We start from the raw sequence: 13,024 nt of genomic DNA on the forward strand, positions 1-13,024 counted from the left end.
GAAGATTTTAATGTGGAATCTTAGAAACCTTACCATGGAGGGGAAGATTTTAATAATAAAGATGGTTTTACTCCCTATTATGCTATACATTGCCATGGTATTTCCTCCATCTATTTTATACATTAAAAAAGTAACTAGAATTGTTTTTACTTTTTTATGGGGTTCAAAAATGGAGAAATTAAAGCGTGATTTTATGTACAAAAGTAAAGATAATGGCGGGAAAGATGTTCCTAACCTTTTTACTTTCTTTTACATAAAGTATTTCTGTTTCTGTTTTAAAATTATTAAATCCGATGGCATTTTTAGCTGCTTTTTAAGGTACGCTGCGGGCATGGTTTTTAAAAGATGGTTGCGCATCCCTCTGAACGCTCCGGTGCTTCTGTGTCCCCCAAAACATTATGTGGTGTTGGAAAAGACAGTCAGGCTCCTAGGTCTCCAAGATTTGGAGCCTGACATACTGGGGGACCAGAGAAAGGTATCAAAGGTCCTCAGGCGGAGTGAGGTTACCCTGGCAGTGTCCAATTTCACACAGGCAAGATCCAAAAAGGTATGGCGGAACGTGTACGGGAAGTTTCTGGCGAATGTACACAGGGATCTTGCCTGGGCAATCGTCCACCAGTGCCTCCCTACTCGTGAGTTCCAGCACAGGCGAGGACTGGTGGCGAGAGCCAAGTGCCCGAGAGATGGCTGCGGAGTGGACGAAACGGTGCTGCACATATTTTGGAACTGCCCTTTTGCACGGGAGCTTTGGAGGAAGGTAGGCCCACTTTTGAAGTGGGCCTGCGGCCTAAAAGATTTTAATCACGAATGTGTCTTTTACGGTCTTTTTAACTGCCCCAATTTTAAACAGCAGATGATCTGCTGGATGATTATTAATTGTTTTAAAAATGCCATCTGGAAAGTTAGGAACATCTTACTTTTTAAACATGATTTTATTGATGTTAAAAACTGTATAAAGCTGGCCCTGAGTGAGATGTACATCTATTACCTAAGAGACAAGAAACAGTTGGGGGCCAGCGAGGCAGCATCCATGTGGTGTCTGCCTCTATGGAACGAAATAACAATATAATCAGGTTTTATGACATTTGTATAATGTTTTATCCTGCCATTTCTATTTTTTCTCCTTTTATTACTGGTTTTATTATTTGTATTTTAAAACTTTTGTGAACCTTTTATTATTTTGCATTTTAAATTCTGTATGGTTTCTTATTTATTCAATAAAAATTTTGTTTTGTTGAAACCTTATCTGTTCTTATCAGTTTAATATCTGATACGTCCCCTATCTGGGGACCATATATTAAATGGATTTTTGAGAACGGGGGCCGATTTCGAAGCTTGCTTCCGTCGCCCTATGCATTGACCCGATATGGCAGTATCTTCGGGTACAGTGCACCACCCCCTTACAGGGTTAAAAAGAAAGATTCCTACTTTCATTGCTACCTGCTTGCTGGCTAGCCAGCTAGCCAGCCCTGTGGGCCTTGCTGCTGCTGCAGCCAAAAAACAAAAGGTGGTGCTGCTGCTGCTTCTGCTGCTTCTGCTTCTGCTTGTGTCTGGCCCCTGTTGGAGCGTCCAGGCACAGGACTTCTGCTGCTGCTGACTAAATGGCCTCCTTAATTGGATCATTTGAGTAGCCAGCACACCTGTGCAGGTAGGGCATGACATGATAGGCAGCTGCCTTGATAGCGGGTGGGTGCTGAATGTTCCTAATTGACAAAATAAGATTAATGCTTATGAAGAAATATAAAATCTCATCCCTTCCCCAATATCGCGCCACACCCCTACCCCCCTTAATTCCCTGGTTGAACGTGATGGACATATGTCTTTTTTCGACCGTACTAACTATGTAACTATGTAACATAACATGGGGGGGGGGGGGGGGGGTCTCCTGGCTGTTCACACAGGTGTGTCATTGCTGTACATTGACCATGCATTGCTTCTGTGGTATTGCAAAGGCAAAGACAAATGCTTCCAGCCATCCATTGCACTAATGGATTGGTCATCAGCTGGCTGTCTATGTCCCGCATCAATATAGACCAAAGTACAGAGGGTTAGGCTATGCTATTGTGCACCTACCTGATGCATCAGAAGGTGCGAGGCCCTTGCTAAATTCTGTGCACAGACTTTGAGATCTATGCTTTAGACTGTATCTAAACCTGCTCCAACATGGACTGACATTCTGGCCTACTTTCAGCCGATGCGACTTGTCTGTCGCTGAACAGTCGCTTTTTATGTATTCAGCACCTATGTATAATGTTGTAAAAATGCTCTAGAAGCTAAAGTCGCAGAAATGTCACACATATTTGGCCTGCAACTTTCTGTGCGACAAATTCAGACAGGAAAAATCAGTATAAATCCTTAGAAAATTATCCCCCAGTGTCTCCATCTGCTGGCGGTATTGAATAAGCATTGCTGCACTGATGGGGTATGCATTAGACGAAAAAAAAGAAGAAAAAGAAGAATAATACGCCCAGAAAAGAGGCGAAAAGGAGAAAAACGTAAAAAAACGTGAAAAAAAAGTAAGAGGAAGAGAAGGGAAAAAAAGGTGGAAATGGGTTTAAAAGTGATTTCGGCGGAGAAATATATATATATATATATATATATATATATATATATATATATATGCGCACACACACACATAGATATAAACGTATTCTCCGTTGAGATAATTGCAGCCGCTGCTGTGTCCAGGCCCAGGAGCCTTAGCACTGTGCTGTGATGTCACTCAATACCACTGACATCACTAGGTGTAAACAACATCTCTCCTTTGCTGTGTATGTGACTATGGAGCTGTTTGGTGATGTCGTCTATTACGGCCTTCATAGAAGCAACAGGAGATTGTTGCATCCATCTTGAACCCTCAGAACTACAGTGCTATGATGTCACTCACTTCCACAGGCCTTGCAGAGTGTAAACAACAACAACCCAGCTTTGTTGTGTATGTAACCAAAGGGATTTGTGATGTCACCTAGAACCTTCACAGCAGCGACAGCTTTATGAGGAGCATCAGCACTGCTCTGCCTGAGCAGAACCATCACCGCCATAGGTTGTCAAATAACCCGGATTTAACCCACACAGGTAAGTCCAATGGGGTGCAGGCATGTCCTCTATGCTTACAGCTTCCCGTGGGTGTTGGTTTGATACCGTTTGGGGACAGCCAAGGAGGCATCTGCAGGCAACAAAGGTAGGTGTGTGCTTGTGTGTGTGTTTCCTATGCAGATCCTAAGCCCAGTGTCACATGCAAGTAGGAGGAGTAAGAAGGGTTCCTGGCAAATCCGGGTTATGGATTGCATTTAAAAAGGCCCCGTGGGAGTGCAATGGGCCCCTGTCTTGCTGCTTAGCAATAATGGTATGGGTTTAGGTTCTGCTGTGTGTACTGGTGGTTGACTGCCCCCCAGCCCAGAGTGTGCATGGAAAATTGTCTGGCAGCCTCCCTGACAGCAAGCAGTGATAGTGCCCATGAAGGGGACCTTGTTGGGCCCGCCCCTTTCACGGTTATCGCTTCTCGGCCTTTTGGCTAAGATCAAGTGTAGTATCTGTTCTTATCAGTTTAATATCTGATACGTCCCCTATCTGGGGACCATATATTAAATGGATTTTTGAGAACGGGGGCCGATTTCGAAGCTTGCTTCCGTCGCCCTATGCATTGACCCGATATGGCAGTATCTTCGGGTACAGTGCACCACCCCCTTACAGGGTTAAAAAGAAAGATTCCTACTTTCATTGCTACCTGCTTGCTGGCTAGCCAGCTAGCCAGCCCTGTGGGCCTTGCTGCTGCTGCAGCCAAAAAACAAAAGGTGGTGCTGCTGCTGCTTCTGCTGCTTCTGCTTCTGCTTGTGTCTGGCCCCTGTTGGAGCGTCCAGGCACAGGACTTCTGCTGCTGCTGACTAAATGGCCTCCTTAATTGGATCATTTGAGTAGCCAGCACACCTGTGCAGGTAGGGCATGACATGATAGGCAGCTGCCTTGATAGCGGGTGGGTGCTGAATGTTCCTATTGACAAAATAAGATTAATGCTTATGAAGAAATATAAAATCTCATCCCTTCCCCAATATCGCGCCACACCCCTACCCCTTAATTCCCTGGTTGAACGTGATGGACATATGTCTTTTTTCGACCGTACTAACTATGTAACTATGTAACATAACATGGGGGGGGGGGGGGGGGGGGTCTCCTGGCTGTTCACACAGGTGTGTCATTGCTGTACATTGACCATGCATTGCTTCTGTGGTATTGCAAAGGCAAAGACAAATGCTTCCAGCCATCCATTGCACTAATGGATTGGTCATCAGCTGGCTGTCTATGTCCCGCATCAATATAGACCAAAGTACAGAGGGTTAGGCTATGCTATTGTGCACCTACCTGATGCATCAGAAGGTGCGAGGCCCTTGCTAAATTCTGTGCACAGACTTTGAGATCTATGCTTTAGACTGTATCTAAACCTGCTCCAACATGGACTGACATTCTGGCCTACTTTCAGCCGATGCGACTTGTCTGTCGCTGAACAGTCGCTTTTTATGTATTCAGCACCTATGTATAATGTTGTAAAAATGCTCTAGAAGCTAAAGTCGCAGAAATGTCACACATATTTGGCCTGCAACTTTCTGTGCGACAAATTCAGACAGGAAAAATCAGTATAAATCCTTAGAAAATTATCCCCCAGTGTCTCCATCTGCTGGCGGTATTGAATAAGCATTCCTGCACTGATGGGGTATGCATTAGTCGAAAAAAAAGAAGAAAAAGAAGAATAATACGCCCAGAAAAGAGGCGAAAAGGAGAAAAACGTAAAAAAACGTGAAAAAAAAGTAAGAGGAAGAGAAGGGAAAAAAAGGTGGAAATGGGTTTAAAAGTGATTTCGGCGGAGAAATATATATATATATATATATATATATATATATATATATATATATATGCGCACACACACACATAGATATAAACGTATTCTCCGTTGAGATATTGCAGCCGCTGCTGTGTCCAGGCCCAGGAGCCTTAGCACTGTGATGTCACTCAATACCACTGACATCACTAGGTGTAAACAACATCTCTCCTTTGCTGTGTATGTGACTATGGAGCTGTTTGGTGATGTCGTCTATTACGGCCTTCATAGAAGCAACAGGAGATTGTTGCATCCATCTTGAACCCTCAGAACTACAGTGCTATGATGTCACTCACTTCCACAGGCCTTGCAGAGTGTAAACAACAACAACCCAGCTTTGTTGTGTATGTAACCAAAGGGATTTGTGATGTCACCTAGAACCTTCACAGCAGCGACAGCTTTATGAGGAGCATCAGCACTGCTCTGCCTGAGCAGAACCATCACCGCCATAGGTTGTCAAATAACCCGGATTTAACCCACACAGGTAAGTCCAATGGGGTGCAGGCATGTCCTCTATGCTTACAGCTTCCCGTGGGTGTTGGTTTGATACCGTTTGGGGACAGCCAAGGAGGCATCTGCAGGCAACAAAGGTAGGTGTGTGCTTGTGTGTGTGTTTCCTATGCAGATCCTAAGCCCAGTGTCACATGCAAGTAGGAGGAGTAAGAAGGGTTCCTGGCAAATCCGGGTTATGGATTGCATTTAAAAAGGCCCCGTGGGAGTGCAATGGGCCCCTGTCTTGCTGCTTAGCAATAATGGTATGGGTTTAGGTTCTGCTGTGTGTACTGGTGGTTGACTGCCCCCCAGCCCAGAGTGTGCATGGAAAATTGTCTGGCAGCCTCCCTGACAGCAAGCAGTGATAGTGCCCATGAAGGGGACCTTGTTGGGCCCGCCCCTTTCACGGTTATCGCTTCTCGGCCTTTTGGCTAAGATCAAGTGTAGTATCTGTTCTTATCAGTTTAATATCTGATACGTCCCCTATCTGGGGACCATATATTAAATGGATTTTTGAGAACGGGGGCCGATTTCGAAGCTTGCTTCCGTCGCCCTATGCATTGACCCGATATGGCAGTATCTTCGGGTACAGTGCACCACCCCCTTACAGGGTTAAAAAGAAAGATTCCTACTTTCATTGCTACCTGCTTGCTGGCTAGCCAGCTAGCCAGCCCTGTGGGCCTTGCTGCTGCTGCAGCCAAAAAACAAAAGGTGGTGCTGCTGCTGCTTCTGCTGCTTCTGCTTCTGCTTGTGTCTGGCCCCTGTTGGAGCGTCCAGGCACAGGACTTCTGCTGCTGCTGACTAAATGGCCTCCTTAATTGGATCATTTGAGTAGCCAGCACACCTGTGCAGGTAGGGCATGACATGATAGGCAGCTGCCTTGATAGCGGGTGGGTGCTGAATGTTCCTAATTGACAAAATAAGATTAATGCTTATGAAGAAATATAAAATCTCATCCCTTCCCCAATATCGCGCCACACCCCTACCCCTTAATTCCCTGGTTGAACGTGATGGACATATGTCTTTTTTCGACCGTACTAACTATGTAACTATGTAACATAACATGGGGGGGGGGGGGGGTCTCCTGGCTGTTCACACAGGTGTGTCATTGCTGTACATTGACCATGCATTGCTTCTGTGGTATTGCAAAGGCAAAGACAAATGCTTCCAGCCATCCATTGCACTAATGGATTGGTCATCAGCTGGCTGTCTATGTCCCGCATCAATATAGACCAAAGTACAGAGGGTTAGGCTATGCTATTGTGCACCTACCTGATGCATCAGAAGGTGCGAGGCCCTTGCTAAATTCTGTGCACAGACTTTGAGATCTATGCTTTAGACTGTATCTAAACCTGCTCCAACATGGACTGACATTCTGGCCTACTTTCAGCCGATGCGACTTGTCTGTCGCTGAACAGTCGCTTTTTATGTATTCAGCACCTATGTATAATGTTGTAAAAATGCTCTAGAAGCTAAAGTCGCAGAAATGTCACACATATTTGGCCTGCAACTTTCTGTGCGACAAATTCAGACAGGAAAAATCAGTATAAATCCTTAGAAAATTATCCCCCAGTGTCTCCATCTGCTGGCGGTATTGAATAAGCATTGCTGCACTGATGGGGTATGCATTAGACGAAAAAAAAGAAGAAAAAGAAGAATAATACGCCCAGAAAAGAGGCGAAAAGGAGAAAAACGTAAAAAAACGTGAAAAAAAAGTAAGAGGAAGAGAAGGGAAAAAAAGGTGGAAATGGGTTTAAAAGTGATTTCGGCGGAGAAATATATATATATATATATATATATATATATATATATATATATATATGCGCACACACACACATAGATATAAACGTATTCTCCGTTGAGATATTGCAGCCACTGCTGTGTCCAGGCCCAGGAGCCTTAGCACTGTGCTGTGATGTCACTCAATACCACTGACATCACTAGGTGTAAACAACATCTCTCCTTTGCTGTGTATGTGACTATGGAGCTGTTTGGTGATGTCGTCTATTACGGCCTTCATAGAAGCAACAGGAGATTGTTGCATCCATCTTGAACCCTCAGAACTACAGTGCTATGATGTCACTCACTTCCACAGGCCTTGCAGAGTGTAAACAACAACAACCCAGCTTTGTTGTGTATGTAACCAAAGGGATTTGTGATGTCACCTAGAACCTTCACAGCAGCGACAGCTTTATGAGGAGCATCAGCACTGCTCTGCCTGAGCAGAACCATCACCGCCATAGGTTGTCAAATAACCCGGATTTAACCCACACAGGTAAGTCCAATGGGGTGCAGGCATGTCCTCTATGCTTACAGCTTCCCGTGGGTGTTGGTTTGATACCGTTTGGGGACAGCCAAGGAGGCATCTGCAGGCAACAAAGGTAGGTGTGTGCTTGTGTGTGTGTTTCCTATGCAGATCCTAAGCCCAGTGTCACATGCAAGTAGGAGGAGTAAGAAGGGTTCCTGGCAAATCCGGGTTATGGATTGCATTTAAAAAGGCCCCGTGGGAGTGCAATGGGCCCCTGTCTTGCTGCTTAGCAATAATGGTATGGGTTTAGGTTCTGCTGTGTGTACTGGTGGTTGACTGCCCCCCAGCCCAGAGTGTGCATGGAAAATTGTCTGGCAGCCTCCCTGACAGCAAGCAGTGATAGTGCCCATGAAGGGGACCTTGTTGGGCCCGCCCCTTTCACGGTTATCGCTTCTCGGCCTTTTGGCTAAGATCAAGTGTAGTATCTGTTCTTATCAGTTTAATATCTGATACGTCCCCTATCTGGGGACCATATATTAAATGGATTTTTGAGAACGGGGGCCGATTTCGAAGCTTGCTTCCGTCGCCCTATGCATTGACCCGATATGGCAGTATCTTCGGGTACAGTGCACCACCCCCTTACAGGGTTAAAAAGAAAGATTCCTACTTTCATTGCTACCTGCTTGCTGGCTAGCCAGCTAGCCAGCCCTGTGGGCCTTGCTGCTGCTGCAGCCAAAAAACAAAAGGTGGTGCTGCTGCTGCTTCTGCTGCTTCTGCTTCTGCTTGTGTCTGGCCCCTGTTGGAGCGTCCAGGCACAGGACTTCTGCTGCTGCTGACTAAATGGCCTCCTTAATTGGATCATTTGAGTAGCCAGCACACCTGTGCAGGTAGGGCATGACATGATAGGCAGCTGCCTTGATAGCGGGTGGGTGCTGAATGTTCCTAATTGACAAAATAAGATTAATGCTTATGAAGAAATATAAAATCTCATCCCTTCCCCAATATCGCGCCACACCCCTACCCCTTAATTCCCTGGTTGAACGTGATGGACATATGTCTTTTTTCGACCGTACTAACTATGTAACTATGTAACATAACATGGGGGGGGGGGGGGGGGGGTCTCCTGGCTGTTCACACAGGTGTGTCATTGCTGTACATTGACCATGCATTGCTTCTGTGGTATTGCAAAGGCAAAGACAAATGCTTCCAGCCATCCATTGCACTAATGGATTGGTCATCAGCTGGCTGTCTATGTCCCGCATCAATATAGACCAAAGTACAGAGGGTTAGGCTATGCTATTGTGCACCTACCTGATGCATCAGAAGGTGCGAGGCCCTTGCTAAATTCTGTGCACAGACTTTGAGATCTATGCTTTAGACTGTATCTAAACCTGCTCCAACATGGACTGACATTCTGGCCTACTTTCAGCCGATGCGACTTGTCTGTCGCTGAACAGTCGCTTTTTATGTATTCAGCACCTATGTATAATGTTGTAAAAATGCTCTAGAAGCTAAAGTCGCAGAAATGTCACACATATTTGGCCTGCAACTTTCTGTGCGACAAATTCAGACAGGAAAAATCAGTATAAATCCTTAGAAAATTATCCCCCAGTGTCTCCATCTGCTGGCGGTATTGAATAAGCATTGCTGCACTGATGGGGTATGCATTAGACGAAAAAAAAGAAGAAAAAGAAGAATAATACGCCCAGAAAAGAGGCGAAAAGGAGAAAAACGTAAAAAAACGTGAAAAAAAAGTAAGAGGAAGAGAAGGGAAAAAAAGGTGGAAATGGGTTTAAAAGTGATTTCGGCGGAGAATATATATATATATATATATATATATATATATATATATATATATATGCGCACACACACACATAGATATAAACGTATTCTCCGTTGAGATATTGCAGCCGCTGCTGTGTCCAGGCCCAGGAGCCTTAGCACTGTGCTGTGATGTCACTCAATACCACTGACATCACTAGGTGTAAACAACATCTCTCCTTTGCTGTGTATGTGACTATGGAGCTGTTTGGTGATGTCGTCTATTACGGCCTTCATAGAAGCAACAGGAGATTGTTGCATCCATCTTGAACCCTCAGAACTACAGTGCTATGATGTCACTCACTTCCACAGGCCTTGCAGAGTGTAAACAACAACAACCCAGCTTTGTTGTGTATGTAACCAAAGGGATTTGTGATGTCACCTAGAACCTTCACAGCAGCGACAGCTTTATGAGGAGCATCAGCACTGCTCTGCCTGAGCAGAACCATCACCGCCATAGGTTGTCAAATAACCCGGATTTAACCCACACAGGTAAGTCCAATGGGGTGCAGGCATGTCCTCTATGCTTACAGCTTCCCGTGGGTGTTGGTTTGATACCGTTTGGGGACAGCCAAGGAGGCATCTGCAGGCAACAAAGGTAGGTGTGTGCTTGTGTGTGTGTTTCCTATGCAGATCCTAAGCCCAGTGTCACATGCAAGTAGGAGGAGTAAGAAGGGTTCCTGGCAAATCCGGGTTATGGATTGCATTTAAAAAGGCCCCGTGGGAGTGCAATGGGCCCCTGTCTTGCTGCTTAGCAATAATGGTATGGGTTTAGGTTCTGCTGTGTGTACTGGTGGTTGACTGCCCCCCAGCCCAGAGTGTGCATGGAAAATTGTCTGGCAGCCTCCCTGACAGCAAGCAGTGATAGTGCCCATGAAGGGGACCTTGTTGGGCCCGCCCCTTTCACGGTTATCGCTTCTCGGCCTTTTGGCTAAGATCAAGTGTAGTATCTGTTCTTATCAGTTTAATATCTGATACGTCCCCTATCTGGGGACCATATATTAAATGGATTTTTGAGAACGGGGGCCGATTTCGAAGCTTGCTTCCGTCGCCCTATGCATTGACCCGATATGGCAGTATCTTCGGGTACAGTGCACCACCCCCTTACAGGGTTAAAAAGAAAGATTCCTACTTTCATTGCTACCTGCTTGCTGAGCTAGCCAGCCCTGTGGGCCTTGCTGCTGCTGCAGCCAAAAAACAAAAGGTGGTGCTGCTGCTGCTTCTGCTGCTTCTGCTTCTGCTTGTGTCTGGCCCCTGTTGGAGCGTCCAGGCACAGGACTTCTGCTGCTGCTGACTAAATGGCCTCCTTAATTGGATCATTTGAGTAGCCAGCACACCTGTGCAGGTAGGGCATGACATGATAGGCAGCTGCCTTGATAGCGGGTGGGTGCTGAATGTTCCTAATTGACAAAATAAGATTAATGCTTATGAAGAAATATAAAATCTCATCCCTTCCCCAATATCGCGCCACACCCCTACCCCTTAATTCCCTGGTTGAACGTGATGGACATATGTCTTTTTTCGACCGTAATAACTATGTAACTATGTAACATAACATGGGGGGGGGGGGGGGGGGGTCTCCTGGCTGTTCACACAGGTGTGTCATTGCTGTACATTGACCATGCATTGCTTCTGTGGTATTGCAAAGGCAAAGACAAATGCTTCCAGCCATCCATTGCACTAATGGATTGGTCATCAGCTGGCTGTCTATGTCCCGCATCAATATAGACCAAAGTACAGAGGGTTAGGCTATGCTATTGTGCACCTACCTGATGCATCAGAAGGTGCGAGGCCCTTGCTAAATTCTGTGCACAGACTTTGAGATCTATGCTTTAGACTGTATCTAAACCTGCTCCAACATGGACTGACATTCTGGCCTACTTTCAGCCGATGCGACTTGTCTGTCGCTGAACAGTCGCTTTTTATGTATTCAGCACCTATGTATAATGTTGTAAAAATGCTCTAGAAGCTAAAGTCGCAGAAATGTCACACATATTTGGCCTGCAACTTTCTGTGCGACAAATTCAGACAGGAAAAATCAGTATAAATCCTTAGAAAATTATCCCCCAGTGTCTCCATCTGCTGGCGGTATTGAATAAGCATTGCTGCACTGATGGGGTATGCATTAGACGAAAAAAAAGAAGAAAAAGAAGAATAATACGCCCAGAAAAGAGGCGAAAAGGAGAAAAACGTAAAAAAACTTGAAAAAAAAGTAAGAGGAAGAGAAGGGAAAAAAAGGTGGAAATGGGTTTAAAAGTGATTTCGGCGGAGAAATATATATATATATATATATATATATATATATATATATATATATATGCGCACACACACACATAGATATAAACGTATTCTCCGTTGAGATATTGCAGCCGCTGCTGTGTCCAGGCCCAGGAGCCTTAGCACTGTGCTGTGATGTCACTCAATACCACTGACATCACTAGGTGTAAACAACATCTCTCCTTTGCTGTGTATGTGACTATGGAGCTGTTTGGTGATGTCGTCTATTACGGCCTTCATAGAAGCAACAGGAGATTGTTGCATCCATCTTGAACCCTCAGAACTACAGTGCTATGATGTCACTCACTTCCACAGGCCTTGCAGAGTGTAAACAACAACAACCCAGCTTTGTTGTGTATGTAACCAAAGGGATTTGTGATGTCACCTAGAACCTTCACAGCAGCGACAGCTTTATGAGGAGCATCAGCACTGCTCTGCCTGAGCAGAACCATCACCGCCATAGGTTGTCAAATAACCCGGATTTAACCCACACAGGTAAGTCCAATGGGGTGCAGGCATGTCCTCTATGCTTACAGCTTCCCGTGGGTGTTGGTTTGATACCGTTTGGGGACAGCCAAGGAGGCATCTGCAGGCAACAAAGGTAGGTGTGTGCTTGTGTGTGTGTTTCCTATGCAGATCCTAAGCCCAGTGTCACATGCAAGTAGGAGGAGTAAGAAGGGTTCCTGGCAAATCCGGGTTATGGATTGCATTTAAAAAGGCCCCGTGGGAGTGCAATGGGCCCCTGTCTTGCTGCTTAGCAATAATGGTATGGGTTTAGGTTCTGCTGTGTGTACTGGTGGTTGACTGCCCCCCAGCCCAGAGTGTGCATGGAAAATTGTCTGGCAGCCTCCCTGACAGCAAGCAGTGATAGTGCCCATGAAGGGGACCTTGTTGGGCCCGCCCCTTTCACGGTTATCGCTTCTCGGCCTTTTGGCTAAGATCAAGTGTAGTATCTGTTCTTATCAGTTTTCATGCTGGTGGGGATGGGTGCTGCATGGAGGATGCAGGTGTACCAGGGCTTTCCGGGGCTGGTTCTGAGGAATCAGCTCGACGGCTGCCCCGATGTGACCTGTTCCCTCCGGGTCTCGCCATGAGGCTGAGAGGGTCTAGAGCCGAGGTACTTTTGTGCCTCGGGGAGTGGTGACCCCGAGGTGCCGAAACTCACTGGGAGAATAGGCTCACTGAGTTGAAGCACGGGCACCATAATCTCTTCACCTTGTGGCACTCACCTCTTGATTCCCGGCCTTCTGGCTAGGATCAGAGAAATTTTTATAGATCCGGCCGGATGTCCGGGCAGTATATCTGCACACATT

The 13,024-nt window shown here is 45.8% G+C and overlaps 4 non-coding genes and 2 pseudogenes across 4 annotated transcripts; all 6 read left to right on the plus strand.

Annotated features, from left to right (window-relative positions):
* Positions 1-1,217: 1,217 nt before the first annotated feature.
* Positions 1,218-1,398, plus strand: LOC130336093 (U2 spliceosomal RNA; annotated as a pseudogene).
* Positions 1,399-3,494: 2,096 nt separating this feature from the next.
* LOC130336074 (U2 spliceosomal RNA) lies at positions 3,495-3,685 on the plus strand. Its single transcript, XR_008877570.1, has one exon. It is a non-coding gene; the product is annotated as a U2 spliceosomal RNA (small nuclear RNA).
* Positions 3,686-5,776: 2,091 nt separating this feature from the next.
* On the plus strand, positions 5,777-5,967 carry LOC130336087 (U2 spliceosomal RNA). The gene has a single exon (XR_008877581.1). It is a non-coding gene; the product is annotated as a U2 spliceosomal RNA (small nuclear RNA).
* A 2,092-nt stretch (positions 5,968-8,059) lies between these two features.
* On the plus strand, positions 8,060-8,250 carry LOC130336099 (U2 spliceosomal RNA). The gene has a single exon (XR_008877587.1). It is a non-coding gene; the product is annotated as a U2 spliceosomal RNA (small nuclear RNA).
* Positions 8,251-10,345: 2,095 nt separating this feature from the next.
* LOC130336111 (U2 spliceosomal RNA) lies at positions 10,346-10,536 on the plus strand. Its single transcript, XR_008877590.1, has one exon. It is a non-coding gene; the product is annotated as a U2 spliceosomal RNA (small nuclear RNA).
* A 2,089-nt stretch (positions 10,537-12,625) lies between these two features.
* LOC130336105 (U2 spliceosomal RNA) lies at positions 12,626-12,785 on the plus strand (annotated as a pseudogene).
* Positions 12,786-13,024: the final 239 nt, after the last annotated feature.

The sequence above is a fragment of the Hyla sarda genome, unplaced genomic scaffold (assembly GCF_029499605.1).
Source record: "Hyla sarda isolate aHylSar1 unplaced genomic scaffold, aHylSar1.hap1 scaffold_467, whole genome shotgun sequence".
Classification (NCBI taxonomy): domain Eukaryota; kingdom Metazoa; phylum Chordata; class Amphibia; order Anura; family Hylidae; genus Hyla; species Hyla sarda.